We start from the raw sequence: 18000 nt of genomic DNA, 5'->3' as shown, positions 1-18000 counted from the left end.
CATCTGAACCCTTTGGTTACTTTTAATCTCTGATTTTCCTATATTTTGACACCGTAAGTGTAGTTTTCAGTCTTTGTTAATATTCTTGGGGGAGGGGGAGTCCATACTACCCTGCAACCCCCATCCCATTTTAAGGATAGCATTAGAACGAGAATGGAAAAAATTAAAGAATTAAAAAGTGCTGGAGGCCTTGTATCTGTTGGTAGCCATTTAACCTACCCCATAGTGGCATCCTGGTGTCACGCAGCTGTGTATATTTTTAAAAAACCCATCCAAATGCTCTAGAGGGCCTTTTATATCACGAGTTAGAACTGCCTGGAAGATCCGATTGGCCCAATTCCACAAAGAGGGTTCCAATAGGTTTTAAAGCCTTCTGTCTCATTTCTTTGTGCATTTGTTATTAGCTCAATAAATAATAAATAGAGGAATTACCCAGTCACTAATTTGCATTTTTTATCAAGTCGAGTTCATGTTTTAATACATTGCCATTTTTTGTATTATTGAACATGTGCTATGATATGCCTGTAGTTCAAGTATAAAATTATTTTTATTATACTATTTTTTTCTTCAAACGTACATATTTTCTTCAGCTATAGTTTTTGCCAGGATGCTTGTTCACTTATTCCTTCTTTGGTCCCATTCTGGTGATGTCTTCTAGTAAAATGTTTGCTTTCTTCCTGAATTATTACATTAAGAGAATTAATATTTATTGTTCTCTGACCCTAAGAGTGACTGATGATACATTTTTAAAAGATGCCTAATTTTTCTTTTTTCTTTTCCTCTCTTTTCTTTTTAGGCATAATATTCTTTGGCTATGATGATGTTTTAGTTTAGTGTTGCCCTTTTAATGGTTACCTATATTTTTAGGGAAATGTTGGGTTGAGCAGTGTGAAATTGCTGGTATTTGGCTATACATATGGCAATTTCAGATGGCTCAACCTAATGTTTTTGTTTGCTTTAGGAATATTTCTTAACACTCACTCGGCCTTTTAATTACATTTCTAGCTTTTGGTTGTCACAGATTAATTTGATGAGAGCTTGGGTAGTTTGCTGATCCCATGTGCTCTCTTTTCTCAAGGGATTGCATTCTTGGCTTCCTCACCCTGAACTTGAACTTTTGAGGACCACAGGCTGCATACTGCACTCTAGCCCTCTTGCACTACATTCTGAAATTGCTAAAACCTGCATAGAAATAGCAAAGAGACTTCACTTTTTAGGGAAGAGTTGGATATGGATTGGAGTGTTGAAGGTGTTTAGAGCCTTGTGGATATTTGCAAGTTTTTTCCATTTTATTAGGGCTGCTGCTAGTCTTGGCCTGGGTGAGGGCACCTTGCCCAGCCAGCCTTCCTGCATCCTTCCCGTGCACCTTCACCCTCTGGAGAGATGTCGTATCCATTCCACCCTCTGCTTTCCTTCTCCTCCATCTTCTCTGCTGGCCCCTTATTATAGGCCCCTCTTCTTCTTGGGGATATAATAATAATAATAATAATAATAATAATAGTAGTAGTAGTAGTAATAAAAATAGTTTCCATTTTATGGAGGACTTAGAGCCAGACACTGTATTTTTTACATGTATTTGCTCATTTAATGTTCCCAATAACCCTCTGGTCATAATAGGTACTATTATTACACTCAGAGGTGAGCAGAACCCAGCTACATAATTTGTAGGGCCCAGTGTGAAATGAAAATGTGGGACCCTTTGTTTAAATCTTATTAAGAGTTTCAAGAGAGGGATAGCAGAGCATTAAAGCAAGCACAGAGCCCTTCTAAGTGTGAGGCCCTCTGTTACGATGCAGATCATAGGCCAATGAAGCTAGTCCTGAGGTGAGGAACCTGAGACAGAAGGAGGTCAAGTGAAAGTCTTGCATTATGAGATGATGAGCTTGTATGAAACCCAGGTCTCTAGCCTCCCAAGGCTGACTCGTTTCACTGCTCTGCTGTCCTGTAGGAACCTTCTGATCAGTCTCTCTTTCTCTGGTCTTACTCTCCTCCACTCAACCGGGAGAGTGGTCTTCCCAAGCTGAAATCTGACCACAGCACACTCCTGCCTCTTCTGGGCCACTGCCTTTGAGTAAATCCTCAACTCCTTGGTGCAGAACCTAGGACCATGTAGGATCTGGTCTCTGCCAGTCCCCTGGCCGGCCCCCAATCTCATCCCCTCCCCACATGGACCGCATATGCTTTGGTCATTCTGACCTGCTTGAAGATCTGGAATGTGCCATGTTGTTTCTTGCCTTCTTGGTTTTTCATGTGCTCATCTCTCTCCCTAACATCCCCCTACCCTCAAGTCTCTAGCAAATTCGTATTCATTTTTGAATATCCAGTGTGACTATCTCTTTCTGTCCGAAGCATCCCTGAATCACTCTAGCAGAGCTGGCGCCTTCCTCCTCTGTGCTGTCTGTATCGTGAAATCATGTCTGTCCAGGTGCTTTATTGCAGTGTGTTCGGTCATCTGTTTCTTGTGTCTGTCTCAGACCATGCTGAGCTCTTCATGGGCAGGAATGGTGTTTTAGTTGGTGTTGTGTCTCCTGCGGCTGCCCCAGGGCTTGACGTTGGGTGTGTGTTAGATCAATGCTAATTGTGTTGACCTAAACTCAGGACTGGCCTGAGGAGGGATATGATGATAGTTGAACTGGACCAGGAGAAAACTTGAGAGCATTGGCCACTGGCAACAGACCCAAAGTGTCATCAGACTGAAAAGATGTAGGTTATATGGGTACCTATAACAATTGTGTGTTTGTGCTCAGCTGGGACCAAGGGTAGCCATGAACAGGAGTGTCCAGGCCTTTCACTGACGTGAGGTAACACCCGATCATGGCACGTGAGCCCATCAGTACCAAGGACAGTCCCTTGGAGAAACCGTGGGAAGCTCCTGTCCCTTGAGGTCACCATGGGGGAAGAGAACATACTGGTTGCTCAAATGTGGAAGGAAATGATTTTCCCTTCTTCTCCCCTTAGGTAATTAATTAATACTTCAAAGAGAATTTCAACTTTATGCAATGATTTCTATTAAAGCCCTGAACAGAAAATATAAAAGCAGCAGCTTTGCTAAATAAACCTAAGTAATTAGCCATCTAATCAGTATTTTAGAGTTTATTCTTTTTCATTTCATAGGTATGTGCTTTTCAACATCCCGTTCTGCCAAGGCCACTGTGTGTGTGAGCTTTGTGACCTGACCATCATCATAGCCTTGGAGCGTGTTGTGTCTGGTGGGCAAAAGGTAGGATCATTTTTCTTGAGAAAATTTTATGGGTGCTTTTGTGTGCCTTACCCCAGGAGTATCCTTCCCTTCCTTCAGCCGCTTTCACTGGCAAGCCTTCTCTTGAAAAGGTGTTTATTCCTAAGCTAGATAACAACTATGTAGAAAGCTTTTACCAAACTTTTTTGAAGGTATAACTCTGAATATTTGCGTTGCTCTATTTTATGAAAAAAAGATGTGGGGCTTTTGTTTTTCTCCCTTCACTGTGTGGTCACATGGACCATTTCCCAGGGTCCCCATCTTTGCTGTGTTTGGGGACATTTGGAGTCATGTTCTGGAACATGAGTAGATCATGAGTGGTTGTCACAGCCAGCTTGAGAAGGGTGTCGCCTGAGTACAGTGGCCCTTCTCTTTGTTTGCATCTGTATAGTTTCTCTGTAGTCTCCCTCTTTCTCTTGCTCTCTCTGTCTTTCTTGATATTTAGAAAGACTTGAATTTTGGTCCTACTGGTTATCTTTATGGTGATGCCTTTGTATAATACCTTAAATACCCATCCCCTTTTTGGTCCTGTGTATTGGGTTCCCTACCATGAGTTATGTTTGGAATAGCTTATAAATCTTCTCCATTTCTTCTCTCCAATCCTGCCTCTGATTTAAAATAAAACTATTTTACTCATAGTTAATACTGATAGGCAATTGGTGAGTTTCTTCTTCTATATATGCTCCCCTTACTCCTCTCATTTTTCATGTTTGTGTTTTATCTGCGTTGTAAAGCATGTCAATCATATGGTCCTGGCACCCTTACCCCCATCACCAGGTCCTCATTCTATAGTTAAATATGCTCAGTACCTACCACGGGTCCGTCACCAACCCTCTCCAGTCATTTCTTAGCTGTCTGAAGTTTGTTTTCTAGTAGATGCCTTCAGGAAGGGCTCATGGGAACAATATGTCCTGAATCTCCTTTGTTTCTGTATTTATTTATTTCAAACAATCACAGACTTACAGAAAAGTTAAAGATTACACCAAGAAATCTTTTCCCTACAAATCATTTGCAAATAAGTCACTTACCTGATGCTTTGTTCCCCTGAATATTTGAGTGTGTTTTTCTTACAAACAAAGACAGTCACCTACAATAACCTCAATATTAGGCAAATTGCATTGACACACTGCCAAGATCTCATACTCAGACAAAACTCCAAGTTTCACCAAGTGTTCTGATAACATCTTTTAAATAAAAAAGATCCAGCCAGGATCATGCATTACGTTAAGCGATCACTTCTCTTTACCTCCTTCTATCTGTTACATTTCCTCAGACTTTCCTTGACTTTAATGACCTTAGTGCTTTCCAAGATAACAAACCAGTTAATTTATAGAATGACCCTCAATTTGGGTTTGTCTGATGACATCCGATGATTAGACTCAGGCTGTACGTCTTTGGGGAGAATACTATGAAAGTGATGCTGTCCAATTGCACTACTGGGTATTTACTACAAATGTAGTGATCCGAAAGGGCACCTGCACCCCAATGTTTATAGCAGCAATATCCACAATAGCCAAACTAGGGAAAGAGCCAAGATGTCTATCGACAGATGAATGGATAAAGAAGATGCGATATATATATATAATATACAGTGACATAGTACTCAACCATCAAAACATGAAATCTTGCCATTTGCAACAACGTGGATGGAACTAGAGGGTGTTATGCTAAGCAAAAGAAGTCAATCAGAGAGAGACCATTATCATGTGATCTCGCTGATAATGCGGAATTTAAGAAAGAAAACAGGATCATAGGGGACGAGAGGAAAAAATGAAACAAAACGAAATCAGAGAGGGAGACAAATCATAAGAGACTCTTAAGCATAAAAAACAATCTGAGGGTTGCTGGAGAGGAGGGGGGATGGAGGGATGGGGTAACTGGGTGATGGACATTAAGGAGGGCATGTGATGTAATGAGCATTGGGTGTTATAGAAGACTGATGAATCACTGACCTCTACCTCTGAAACCAATAACACATTTTATGTTAATTGAATTTAAATAAAAATAAATAAGTTTTAAAAAGTGACGCTGTGTTCTCAATGCATCCTATCAGGTGACACACAATTTTGATTTGTTCCACTACTGTGATCACTTGATTAAGGTGATGTTTGCAGGCTTCTCTACTGTCAAGTTACTCTTTCCCTCTTTGTAGTTAATTAGCACTTTGTGGGGATAGACTTTGAAACTGTAAAATAACTCTGTTCCTTATCACACTTTCAATTCATTCATTCATTCATTCATTCATTCATTCATTCATATCAGGCTCAAGCTTTCCTATTTCATTTGGTAGATTATACTCCATTATTATCATTATTTATTCTTAAGGTCAAACTGTCCCAGATTTGTCTCACATTTGCATCTTTGTCTATCATCCATCCATCCATTGTTCATCAATCAATCAATCAATCACATACCTATGTATCTAACTGGAATCATATCAATACCTCCAATTCCAATTCAATACCACAAAGTTCATTCTATTTTACTCCTTTTCTTCCTTCCTTTCTTCCTTCCTTCCTTCCTCTTTTTTTTTTTTTTTTTTTTTGAAGATTTAATATATTTGTCAGAGAGAGAGCGAGAGCTCACAAGCAGGGGGAGCAACAGGCAGAGGGAGAAGCAGGGAGCCCGATGCGGGACTCGATCCTAGGACCCTGAGATCATGACCTGAGCCGAAGGCAGACACTTAACAGACTGAGCTACCCAGGCATCCCTATTTTACTCCTTCTCCATGTTTGTATCCCTTTTCTTCAACAGTGAGAAACTGGCTCCTATTATCCTTAATGTAGTAACTTATTTGTGCAACTCTCCTGCAAGTAGCAGATGTCCCAGCCTGATTGCCACCCTTGCCCCTTGCATGGATGCTCTTCTTACTCTGCTTGGGATCTCACTCCCCATTTCAGGATGTCCCCATGTGGATGCCCTCTTAACACTCTTAGGCATTTATCCCCTGTGTCCCATCCCTCCTACTCGGCCTCTGACTCCCTACACTGGAGTGCCTCCCCTCCCTGCCTCCACATACATTGATGCCCCCCTTCCCTGCTTGGGCTTTGGCACCCCAAGCCAAATTGTCCTTTTCATCCCATTTGGACTGTGACTTTCTATGTCAGGCTTTACCCCTCTGTGCCCCAACACCCCTTGGCATGCCTCCCTTGTGTCAACGTCTTCCTCTTCCCATTAAAGCTCTTCTAGGTGCCCTCCTCTGTGAATACCTTCCTCAACCCACTTGGACTTTCGCATCCCACTTTGGGCCATTGTGGCTGCTCCCTGCCCTTATCCCCACCCCCTGTGCAGGTGACTACCTTGTTTTCCTCTACGTGCTGGCTGAGCGAGGACTGAACTGTTCTGGAAGGGAAGGAGGAAGATGAAGAAGGAAGAGCTGATATCTGATATCTTATGTGCTTGTAAGAAATTGGTCTGTGACTTTATACTTGAAAGGTATCCAGGATAAAATCTTTGGCAAACATTATCTTTCCTGGAGGATCTGAAATATGCTGCTCTTTTGTGTTCTGGTTTTGAAAGTTACTGTTGAAGAGTTTGATGCCAAGTTGATTTACTTTTCCTTAAGAGTCTCTTTGACTTTTTGCCTAAAGGCTGTCTAAGTTTTTTTTTTTCTTCTTTATGGTTCCATTGTTTGACTAGAATGTCTCAATATTGACCATTCTGGGTTGATTTTCCCAGGTACATGGTGTGTCTTATAAATATGAAGGTTCAAGTCTCTTTTTATTTAAGAGAATATTTTTGAATTATACTTTTTTTAAAAGTATTTTTTCAGTTCCGTTGCTATGGTTTTCTTCCCATGCATATGTTGGCTCTTTTTTGCTTGTCTTCTATGTCTATCCTTTTTCTCTTATGCTCTTTTTTCCTTTCTTCATTTGTTTTTGTTTCCCCTTTTTTCTCATTTTCAGAAATTTATTCTCTTAGTGTACTTACCATGGTTTCTAGTCATTCCTTTGTGTTTAGTCTTCACCTCTGACTTTTTTTTTTCTTTTGTTTAGATTTGTTCCTGAGCTCTGTCAGCTCCTTTCATACATGCTTTGTGTCCGGCCATCTCATTTCTGATCTTTCTTCTCATTTATGCTGTTATTTCATAGCTTCTACTATTTTCTTAATTTCATTTAACTCATTTTGAAATATGAGCTCACTGTTTTCATCTGCTCTGTAGTCATATTTTTCTGGTGAATATTTGTTTACTGAACATATGTTATGGGAACCATTTTTCTCTCTTTTTGATATTTTTGAATGAGGGATTGACCATAATCTTTTTCTGTTGCTGAAGTTGTATTTTTGTTTATTTATTTCTTTATTTATTTACTTATTTTAGAGAGCGAGACAGTGCTCATGAGCGGATGGAGGGGCAGAGGGAGAGGGGGAGAAGCAGACTCCCCACTGAGTGTAGAGTTGATAGACGGCTCCATCCCATCACCCCGAGATCACAATCTGAGCCAAAAGTAAGAGTCCCTGGGTTAACTGACTGAGCCACCCAGGTGCCCCTGAAGTTGTATTTTTAGAAGAAAGTTTATGTGTAGGGCTTGGGAGTTGAGCAGAATGTCTCTCTCTCCTTTCTTATTCTATCACAAAGTTTTTAATGGTTCTTTTGCATTCCTCTCTTCAATGCTTGTGATATTTGCTTCCTCTTGTCCCCTCCCCCGCTAGTATTTGAACATTTTCTCTCTTTCATGCCCAGGTGCCCTGCCCTGATCATCTTGGGCTGTACTCCCAGCTGTATCTCCTCAATCTGGGCTCTCCCTTTCTGGAAGAAAGCCCCACTGGGAGTTCCTGAGAGTCCTGATGGTCAGCTGCTTAGGACCTTTTGGTCTTCCTGTGGTGGCCTTGCTCTCACCATGAACCCCCTTCCCAGTTTCATCTGTTGTGCCTAGATCCACACTTGAGTGGGAACCCCTCCTTTTGGAACTCACCAGTAGGTGTCAATCTTTCATTTGCCCAGCTCTTAGGATATGGGTTTCTCCTGTTTCTGGCCTGTTTTCATTCTCTTGTGGGTCTCACTGTTGACAGTGGGTGGCCCCACCCACCTGTATTATGTTGTTGAGAATTCTTTGTGACCTAGTTTTATTGATGACATCATCCATGAGTTTTGTCTTTTGCTCTCCTACTTAATCTCCTTTTTAAGAGGGGATTTGGGGAAATTACAAAACCATGCTGTCAACACTTGTATCTTACTTCTCTCTTTCTTTTGTCTGTTTTCACAGCCTGGACCCCATCCATCTCTGTGTGGTTTTTTCATTAGGGCTTAAAAGAACCCTCTAAGGACCCATTCTATATAGAATGACTCATCTCATTCTCTAGTGTAGATTCGTGGCTCTTATTCCTGTTAGAGGTATTGGCTGTGCAAAGTCACATGAGGGAGCAGCAAGCTCTCAAATTTCTTATGAGGGAAAGGGGAAAGCCAATAGGATTTTAGAATGTGATAAAAATGGCACATTAATTTTTTTGTGTGTTTTGTTTTGTTCAGAAGTGATCATGTTGCAATGTTTTGCTACCAAAAGGCCTGATTCAGTACCACATACCCATATTTAAAATAAAGGAAGCATCTTGCTTCTTTATGTTTTTGTCTTTTTTTTCCTCTTACATTAAGTCTATTTTATTTTAGTTTGGCTTTATGAATTAACTGTAGTACTTTCAGTAGCATCATGAGCTAGGATTTTCTGATACACATGTTTTATTCTGGGCTTGAGTTCAGAGCTTGCCTTAGCATTAGGGTTAGTGTTGGTCATAATTTTGTATTTTGGGTGTAACTGTTGTCAGAACCTATCTCAAGACCCTCAGTTTATTGCCACTTTCTCGGCTGTAGTAGTAATGAGTGTTGTTTTTAAATATCTTTAAGAGATTGCTAGTATCTTGTGAAGTATGATAAGATAACCCTTGTATTATTTAATATAAACATGATTTCTTCTTATAAGTTATGACTTTGATCTTCAAAATACTTTGTCATGTTAATATACATTATATAACTCACTAAATTTTGATCTCAATTATGTGGGTGGAAAAAGCAAATCAGAAGAAATGAGGCAAAATGGAGTATCAGAACCAGAGGAAAAAAAGAAAACTTAGTCAAATGCATCAGATTAAGTAGAATTTATACCAGGAATACAAGGTTGGTTTACCTTTTGAAAGCTAATCAATGTACATCATCAGATTGACAGAAAGAAGAAAAACCATTTGATCATCTCAATAGACACGAAAAGGCATTTGATTCATTTCTAAATTCAAGATTTTTGTATGGAAACACAAAAGACCCTGAATAGCCAAAGCAATCCTGAAAAAGGAAAACAAAGTGGGAGGCATCATGATTCCGGTCTTCAAGCTCTATTACAAAGCAGTAATCATCAAGACAGTATGGTACTGGCACAAAAAAAAAGATACAGAATGGAAAACCCAGAAATGGACCCATACCTGTATGGTCTACTTATCTTTGACAAAGCATGAAAGAATATCCGGTGGAAAAAAGACTGTCTCTTTAACAAATGGTGTTGGGAAAACTGGACAGCAACGTGCAGAAGGTTGAAACTGGACCACTTTCTTACACCACACACAAAAACAAATTCAAAATGGATGAAAGACCTAAATGTGAGACAGGAAACCATCAAAATCCTAGAGGAGAACAAGGGCAGTAACTTCTTTGACATTGGCCATAGCAACTTCTTACTAGACATGTCTCCGGAGGCAAGGGAAAAAAGGAAAGATGAACTATTGGGACTTCATTAAGATAAAAAGCTTCTGTACAGCAAAGGAAACAATCAACAAAACTAAAAGGCAGCTTATGGAATGGGAGAAGATATTTGCAAGTGACATATCTGATAATAAAGGGTTAATATCCAAAATCTATAAAGAACTTATCAAACTCAACACCCAAAACCCAAATAACCCAGTTAAGAAATGGGCAGAAGACATGAATAGACATTTTTCCAAGAAGACATCCAGATGGCTGACAAACACATGAAAAGATGCTCAACATCACTCATCATCAGGGAAATACAAATCAAAACCACAATGAGTTACCACCTTATACCAGTCAAAATGGCTAAAATGAACAACACAGGAAACAACAGATGTTGGCAAGGATGTGGAGAAAGGGGAATTCTCTTACACTCTTGGTGGGAATGCAGACTGGTGCAGCCACTCTGGAAAACAGTATGGAGTTTCCTCCAAAAATTGAAAATAGAGCTACCCTATGACCCAGCAATTGCACTACTGGGTGTTTACCCAAAGGATAAAAAAAATATAGATTCAAAGGGGCACATGCACTCCTATGTTTATAGCTGCATCAACAATAGCCAAACTATGGAAAGAGTTCACATGTCCATCAGTTGATGAATGGATAAGGAAGATGTGGTACACACACACACACACACACACACACACACACACACACACACTGGAATATTAGTCAGCCATTAAAAAGAATGAAATCTTGCCACTTGCAGCGACATGGATGGAGCTAGAATGTATTATGCTAAGCAAAATAAGTCAGTCAGAGAAAGACAAATACCATGTAATTTCACTCATATGTGGAATTCAGGGAAGGGAAAAAAGAGAAGGAAAGAGGGGGTGGCAAACCGTAAGAGACTTTTAACTATAGAGAACAAACTAGGGTTGATGGAGGGATGTGGGTGGGGGATGGGCTAAACAGGTGATGGGTATCAAGGAGGGCAGTTGTTATGATGAGCACTGGGTGTTATATGTAAGTGATGAACCACTAAATCCTACTCCTGAAACAAATAAACAACCTCAACAAATTAGGATTAGAAAGTAACTTTAACAGTCTCATAAAGAGCAACAACATTATACTTAATGGTAAAATATTGAAAAGTTCCCTCCTAAGATTGAGAAAAAGATGAAGTTGTCTGTTCTCACTGCTATTCATCAGTGAGCTGGAGTCTCTAGGTAGAGTTAAAGATAAAAAAGAGAGTAAAAAGAATCAAATGCTATGAAGATCAAAAGAAGAAAAAGTAAACTTATTTTCAAGTTCAAATGACATAATCATTCATATAGAAAATCCTAAGGAATCCACAAAAACATTACTAGAACCAATACATGACTTTAGAAAGGTTATAAGATCAATGTCACTATAAAAAATTCAGTTGTATTTTTGACATATATACTTTCAGCAGAGCAGTGGAGGTAAAACCTGACTTCAGGGTATGTTGAGAGAGAATGGGAGGTTCTCATTTGAGTGAAAATGGGGTAAACACATTCCACCTTGCTCTCCCTCTGAATGTAGCAAAAACCCTAGGATGAATGCATAAAGAAGATATCAGAGGACTCTAAAAAGTAAGTGGTAGCAGGCATATTGGGGAAGGAAACCAGAACATGAAATACAACTAATCCAGTGGTTTCTTTCTTTTTTCTTTTTCTTTTTTCCTCCTTTGTCTTCTGGCTGGGACCCAAAGACTACTTGATCTCTAAAACTGCATCCTGGCACAGACAGAAATAGCTGAAAGAGAAGCCCTTTCTTTCTGGTTTAAGGAACAGAAGTAATGGCTGAAATTTCCCCAAATTTGGTAAAAGAATTACAGATTCAAACACAGTGAACCCCAAACAGAAAAACTTAAAGAGCTCTATAGCCAGACACATCCTATTCAAACTGCTGCAAACCAAAGAGAAAGAGAAAGAAAAATCCTTAAAGTAGCCAGAGAAAAACAATTGTCTATAAGGCAACCATGATTTGAGAGACTTTGGGTTTCTCATTAGCTGCCATAGAGGCCAGGAGGCAGAGGAAACATTTTTAAAGTGCTGAATGGGAAAAACTGTCAAGTCAGAATTCCATATCCAGAGAAAATGCCCTTCACAAATGAAGATAAAATAGAAACTTTCTTAGATGAAGGAAAATCAAGAGAATGTGTCACCAGCAGACCTGCTTTAAAGTAATGTTAAAAGAACTTCTTTAGGAAGAAGGGAAATGATGGAAGTTTCAGAGGGAAACTTGGAATTTCAAGAATAAGGAAGAGCAACACAAATGGAAAATATGTGGATAAATATACCAGACAGTTCCTCTCCCTTTAAGTGATTTAAGATATGTATGGTGGCTGAAAACAAAAATTATAGCATTATCCGGTAGGGTTTTCATTGTATGTAAATGCCATGTGTATGATGGCCACAACAGAAATGGGGGAGGGTAAAGGGTCCTATGTGAGGATAAGGTTTCTCTGTCTTTCACACTAAAGTGGTAAAGGGTGATGTCAGTGAAAATGGAAGAGTAAGGACATCCAAAAGTCTCTCCTCCATAAAAGCAAGGAGAACATTGGCAAAAATTGTCAGAATCAACCTTCTGAGAACTCCGAAGCCTTGTAGAGCATCCATTTTTGAAAAATGGCTAAATTTCAGTAAAAACAGTGAGTGTTGTAGTGTTAGTTTTAAGTTGCTCTATTTCCGTTCCTCTTTCCTCACTCCATGGTAACTTTGAAGACCAACAGCTTGCTTTTGTAGTGGGAACCACCAGTCTGGCAGGCACTAGAGGAGGCAGATGTAGTTGGAGCTTCTTCAAAAGCCCCATTCCCAAGATTTGACTCATCCGGTGGTTCCTTGTAAGACCTCACGCACATGACTGTCTTTATTTGACCTGACTGGAAACCCACCACAAACAGCCTTTTCCCTGGAAATGTTTGTGGAAAACAATCAATAGCAATTGTTTAACATTTCAGCTGCCTGAGGGTAATATTTGGGGCAAATAATAGGCAAGCCCGAGGCATACAAAGAAAAGCAAGGGAATGATATATTAATGGGGGCTTTGAAAAGCTCCAACATATTCCTGGAAATCTAGAAGGCCATGCCCAGGGATGTGCATGTGCTCAGGACAAATCTGAGAAAATCCTGTGCTTTTGTCTTTGGCTAACTTTCAGGGTCTTTGCAAGCAGGATGTTAAGGCTGAGGCAGAGTTATAAATTGCCTCACTGAGTGTTGCAGGTGTGCCTCAACATGCATAAAAAGTCCCTCAGCAAAGACTAGGAGACTTACTGGTTTCAAGAATTTAAGGAAATCTGTACTGTCATTAGCTGACCACAAAGTTAACTGAGCAGAGACTTCGGTGCCCACATACAACAATGAATATATATTTTACAATTCAGAAAAGTTATTAAACAAACAAAACAGCAAAAAACAACAGCAACACCATCTTGGGAAGGGGGGCATCTGATGTCCAGAGTTGTACATTATACTACTCAAAATGTCCAGTTTCCAACCAAAAAAATTATGAAACATTCAAAGAAATAAGATTGTATAGCCCACACACAGGAGAAAATAATAGTCAATAGAAAGTGTCCCTGGGGGACCTCAGATGTTGGAGTTAGTATACAAAGACTTTAAGTCAATTATCTTAAAGTGTTCAAAGAATGAAAGGAAACCATGTCCAAGAACTAAAGGAAAGCATCAAAATTATCTCATAAAATAGAGATTAGCAACAAAGAGTCAGAAATTATTAAAAAAACCCAATATTTTGCAATTTAGGGTAAAAAAGTACAATACCTGAAATTAAAAATTCACTGGAGGGGCTCAACAGTGTATGTGAGGAAGCAGAATATTCAGTGAACTTGAGGTCAATTGAGATTATCTAGTCTGGTAAACAGGAAAAAAAAAAGGATGAATAAATATGAACAGAGCCTCAGAGACCTGTGGAGCGACAGAAATCATATGCATAATGGAATCCTAGAGGGACAGGAGAGATCAAAAAGGACAGAAATGATATCTAAAGAAATGGCATAAAACTTCCCAAATTTGATAGAAAACATTAATCTACACATTGAAGAAACTCAACAAGTCTTATATAAGTTAAACTCAAAGAAATTCACACCTAGACACATTATAAACAAAGACACATTGCAATTAAGTTGCAATCCAAAGACATCTTTGAAAGAGATCTTGAAAGCAGTAAGAGAAGTGTCATATCATGTACAAGAGATCCTTAACAAGCTAATTTCTCATCAGAAGCCATGGAAGCCAGAAGGCAGTGAGATGTTATATTCAAAGAGCTGAAAGAAAATTGTGGTCATCCAAGAATTTTATACGCAGCAAAATTATCTACCAAAGATAAAGGAGAAATCGAGACATTGCCAGATAAACAAAAAGAGAGAATTTGTCACTAGCAGACATGCCCTGCAAGAAATACTGAAGGAAATCCTTTAGGCTGACATGAAAGGACACTAGACAGTAACTTAAATCCACATGCTGAAATAAAAAGCTCTAGTAAAGATAGGTAGCTATACGTAAAAGATAGTATAAATGTAATTTTTATTTGTAAGTTGTTTTTTTCTCTTATCTGATTTAAAAGACAATCACATAGACCTAAATCCAAACATATCAATAATTATATTAAATGTAATCCATCTGCACACGCTAACTGAAAGTGTGAGATTGTCAAAATGGACTAAATAACAGGAGCCACCTATCTGCTGTCTACAAGAACTCATTCTAAATAAAACAGTGTAAGTAAATTAAATAAAATATTAGAAAAAGATATACTATGCGAATACTAATCATAGAAAACTGGAATGGCTATATTAATATCAAAATTGTCTTCAGAGGAAGGTAAATTACCAGGGATAAAGAGGGACCAGGGATCATTTATGTAATGATAAAAGGGTCAATTCACCATGAAGACAGAGCCATTCTAAATGTGTATGCACCTAACAACAGATCTTGGAAATACATAAAGCAAAAACACGATTGTATTTAAAAGAGTAATCTATAATTATAGTTAGATCAACATTTCTCTCTCAATAGTTTATATTACAAATAGACAGAAACTCAACAAGGATGTAGAAGAATTGATCAATACCATCAACCACCTGGATGTAATTCACATGTATAGAACACTCCATGTACCAAAACAAAATTCACATGCTTTCCAAGCACACATGGTACTACATTTACCAATATAATACCACACCTTGTGTCGTAAAACAATCTTAACAAAGTTAAAAGAACGAAAATCAAATGATGTGTGTTCTCTGAGGCAGAGTGGAATTTAATAGAAAATAAGAAGAGATAGATTGTAGATTGTGATTAGAAACAAACTGTATTGGTTTGCTAATGCTGCATATCAATATTACCACAAACTTAGTGGCTTAAAACAACACACATTTATTATCTCAAATTTCTATGGGTCAGGAGTTCAGACGTGGCTTAGCTGAGCCCTCTGCTTAGGGTCTCACAAGACTGCAATTAAGGTGGTGGCCAGGACTGGGTTGTCATCTGGAGGTTCCACTGGGGAAAAATCCACTTCCCACTTGTGGTTGTTGGCAACACTTAGCTTCTTGAGAATGTAGGACTGAGAGATTTATTTATTTTTTCTGGTTGTTGACTCAAGGCATCCTCAGCTCATAGAGGCTACCTGCAGTGTCTTGCCACTTTGAATCTTCCAACATGGCCATTTATTTCCTCACATTCAACAAAGGGGAACATTCCAAGAGTGCTCCTGCTAGCAAGATGGAATTTTATATAATGTAACATGATAATGGGAGTAACATCCCATCACTGTTACCATATTCTGTTGGTTAAAAGCAAGTCACAGGTCTTGCCCATACTCAAGGGGAGGGGATTAAACAAGGGTGTTAATACCAAGGGGAGAGGATCTTTAAAGGTCACCTTAGAGTCTATCCATCCTAGTCCAATCCCTTCCACATGCAAAATACATTCACTCCTTCCCAAGCTCTTTAAGAGACTCATTCCAATGTAGTATCTATTCAAAGTCAAGAATGTTATCCTAAATCAGGTCCAGGTATAGATGAGGCTCCTGGCTTTTCTCTGTCTGTCAATGTGTAAAACTAATAAGACAAGTTATTATGCCCCCCAACAAACAACAGCAGAATAGGCATAGGGTAAGAGCTATAAACATTCCCACTCAAAAAGAGGGGGAAACAAGAGGTACAAAAGAGCCACTGGTTCATAACTATTTGGAAATCCAGCCAGGCAAATGTTGGGAGTTCCTTGATTAGGTTTCAAGGCCTGGGGATAATTATTTGTGGTTGCGATATCATAAGAAATACATGTTTTGTCTCTGCCTCCTGGTTTCTTGCACAGAGCCCCTAAAACCTTGTAAATTCTGAGTGATAAGGGTACTAGGAACATCTTTTGTTCTAATATTTAGTCTTCAACCCTGGTTCTTGACACAAGAGCTTTAGAATTTCTGAGATGATGAGTGTCTTTTGTATGCTAATGAAATGACTAGGGTCTGGGGCCCTCTAGGTTGCTTCAGGATGGGGGTTTTGTCATCTGAAAGACCAAGGCATAATTAGAAGTTTGGAACTTTTTTTTTTTTTAAAGATTTTATTTATTTATTCGACAGAGATAGAGACAGCCAGCGAGAGAGGAAACACAAGCAGGGGGAGTGGGAGAGGAAGAAGCAGGCTCCCAGCAGAGGAGCCTGATGTGGGGCTTGATCCCATAATGCCAGGATCATGCCCTGAGCTGAAGGCAGACGCTTAACCGCTGTGCCACCCAGGCGCCCCGAGAAGTTTGGAAATTTTTGTCCCATTCCCTGACCTCTAGGGAGGGAGGAAGGGCTGGAGGTTGAGTTCATTGTCAATGGCCAATGATTTAATCAATTATGCCTACATAGTGAAGACTATAAAAACCTTTAAGAGTGGGGTGTAAAAAGCTTCTGGGTTGGTGAAGGAATCTACATGTCAGGAGGGTGGCATAGCCCAAAGTCTATGGGGATCAAAGTTCCTATCCTTGGGACCCATACTGATCTCACCCTATGTAACTCTTTGGCTGTTTACTTTGTATCCTTTATACTATCCTTATTGTAATAAACCAGTAAATGTAAGTAAAGTGTTTCTCTGAGTTCCGTGAGCTGCTATATAGCAAATTATCAAACTAAGGAGGGGGTTGTGGGAACCCCTGTTTTGTAGCTGTCAGTTGGAAGAAACAGAGGCCCTGGACTTGAAATTGGCTTCCAAAGTGGATCAATTTTGTAGGACTGATACTAACTCCAGGCAGATAGTATCAGAATTGAATTGAATTGTAGAACATCCAACTAGTGCCCAGAGAGTTGGAGAATTGGTTCTTAGTGTGGAAAAACGTCACACGTTTGGTATCAGAAGTGTGAGTAGAGAAACAATCTTTCCTTAGTGTTTTAGAGCTCTGATCTCTTGGTTCTGTTCTTTAAGTCATTCTTCCCTTTTCATGAAAGTGGCATGTATTTTCATTTGAGTTTTATGAGCCTGCTTCTTGCCGATTGAATTTTGGGGGTCCTGTGGCTTCCTTTCATTTTGTGCCATATATCCCTTTTGGTCTATTCTCTTTGTTTCTGCTGAAATACTTTTCTCAAGAAACTTTTGGGCCTTCCATGGATTTTCCTTAGATTCACTCCACTATAACAAAGCCACACATGCACAGATCTTTTTGAGATGAGCTCTTCTTTACTTGGGGCTTCTGCCAAGAGGATCGGGGGACAATTTCCTAAGCTCTTATGGGCCCTATCTAAGGTTTGATTGAGAGGATCTGTGAGGCCCACCTTTAATCTCTTGAAAGGCCATTTTGTGTGATCGAGTACTCTGAGTTTTTGCTCTTTCTGAGATTTAGGTAAAAGGTCGTACAGTCACCTCCCCAGCTGTTTCTACAGGACATCCTCTCCCCACAGTGCTTGGGGGTCATTTAGTAGTATTTCCTATTTGGAAAGGCTAAGAATTTAAAAAATCATCCAGTTCTGGTTCCTTTTTATTTAACAATTTTTCTCTCATCTCTTTTCTCTCACTTTACTATAAGCGGCAAGAAAAAAACGGGTACCACCTTTAGTACTTTGCTTG

The 18000-nt window shown here is 39.4% G+C and overlaps 1 long non-coding RNA gene across 1 annotated transcript in view; it reads left to right on the top strand.

The window, feature by feature from the left end:
- Positions 1-18000, top strand: part of LOC148108247 (uncharacterized) — a 226941-nt gene that overhangs the window by 47080 nt on the left and 161861 nt on the right. The window contains exon 2 of the long non-coding RNA XR_015720854.1: positions 3115-3220. This is a non-coding gene — a long non-coding RNA (uncharacterized LOC148108247). The remainder of the gene's footprint in view (positions 1-3114; positions 3221-18000) is intronic.

The sequence above is a fragment of the Ursus americanus genome, chromosome 21 (assembly GCF_024610735.1).
Source record: "Ursus americanus isolate L20-20 chromosome 21, mUrsAme1.1.p, whole genome shotgun sequence".
Lineage (NCBI taxonomy): Eukaryota > Metazoa > Chordata > Mammalia > Carnivora > Ursidae > Ursus > Ursus americanus.
Note: the sequence above shows the minus strand (reverse complement) of the source record. Positions and strands in the feature narration are given on the sequence as shown.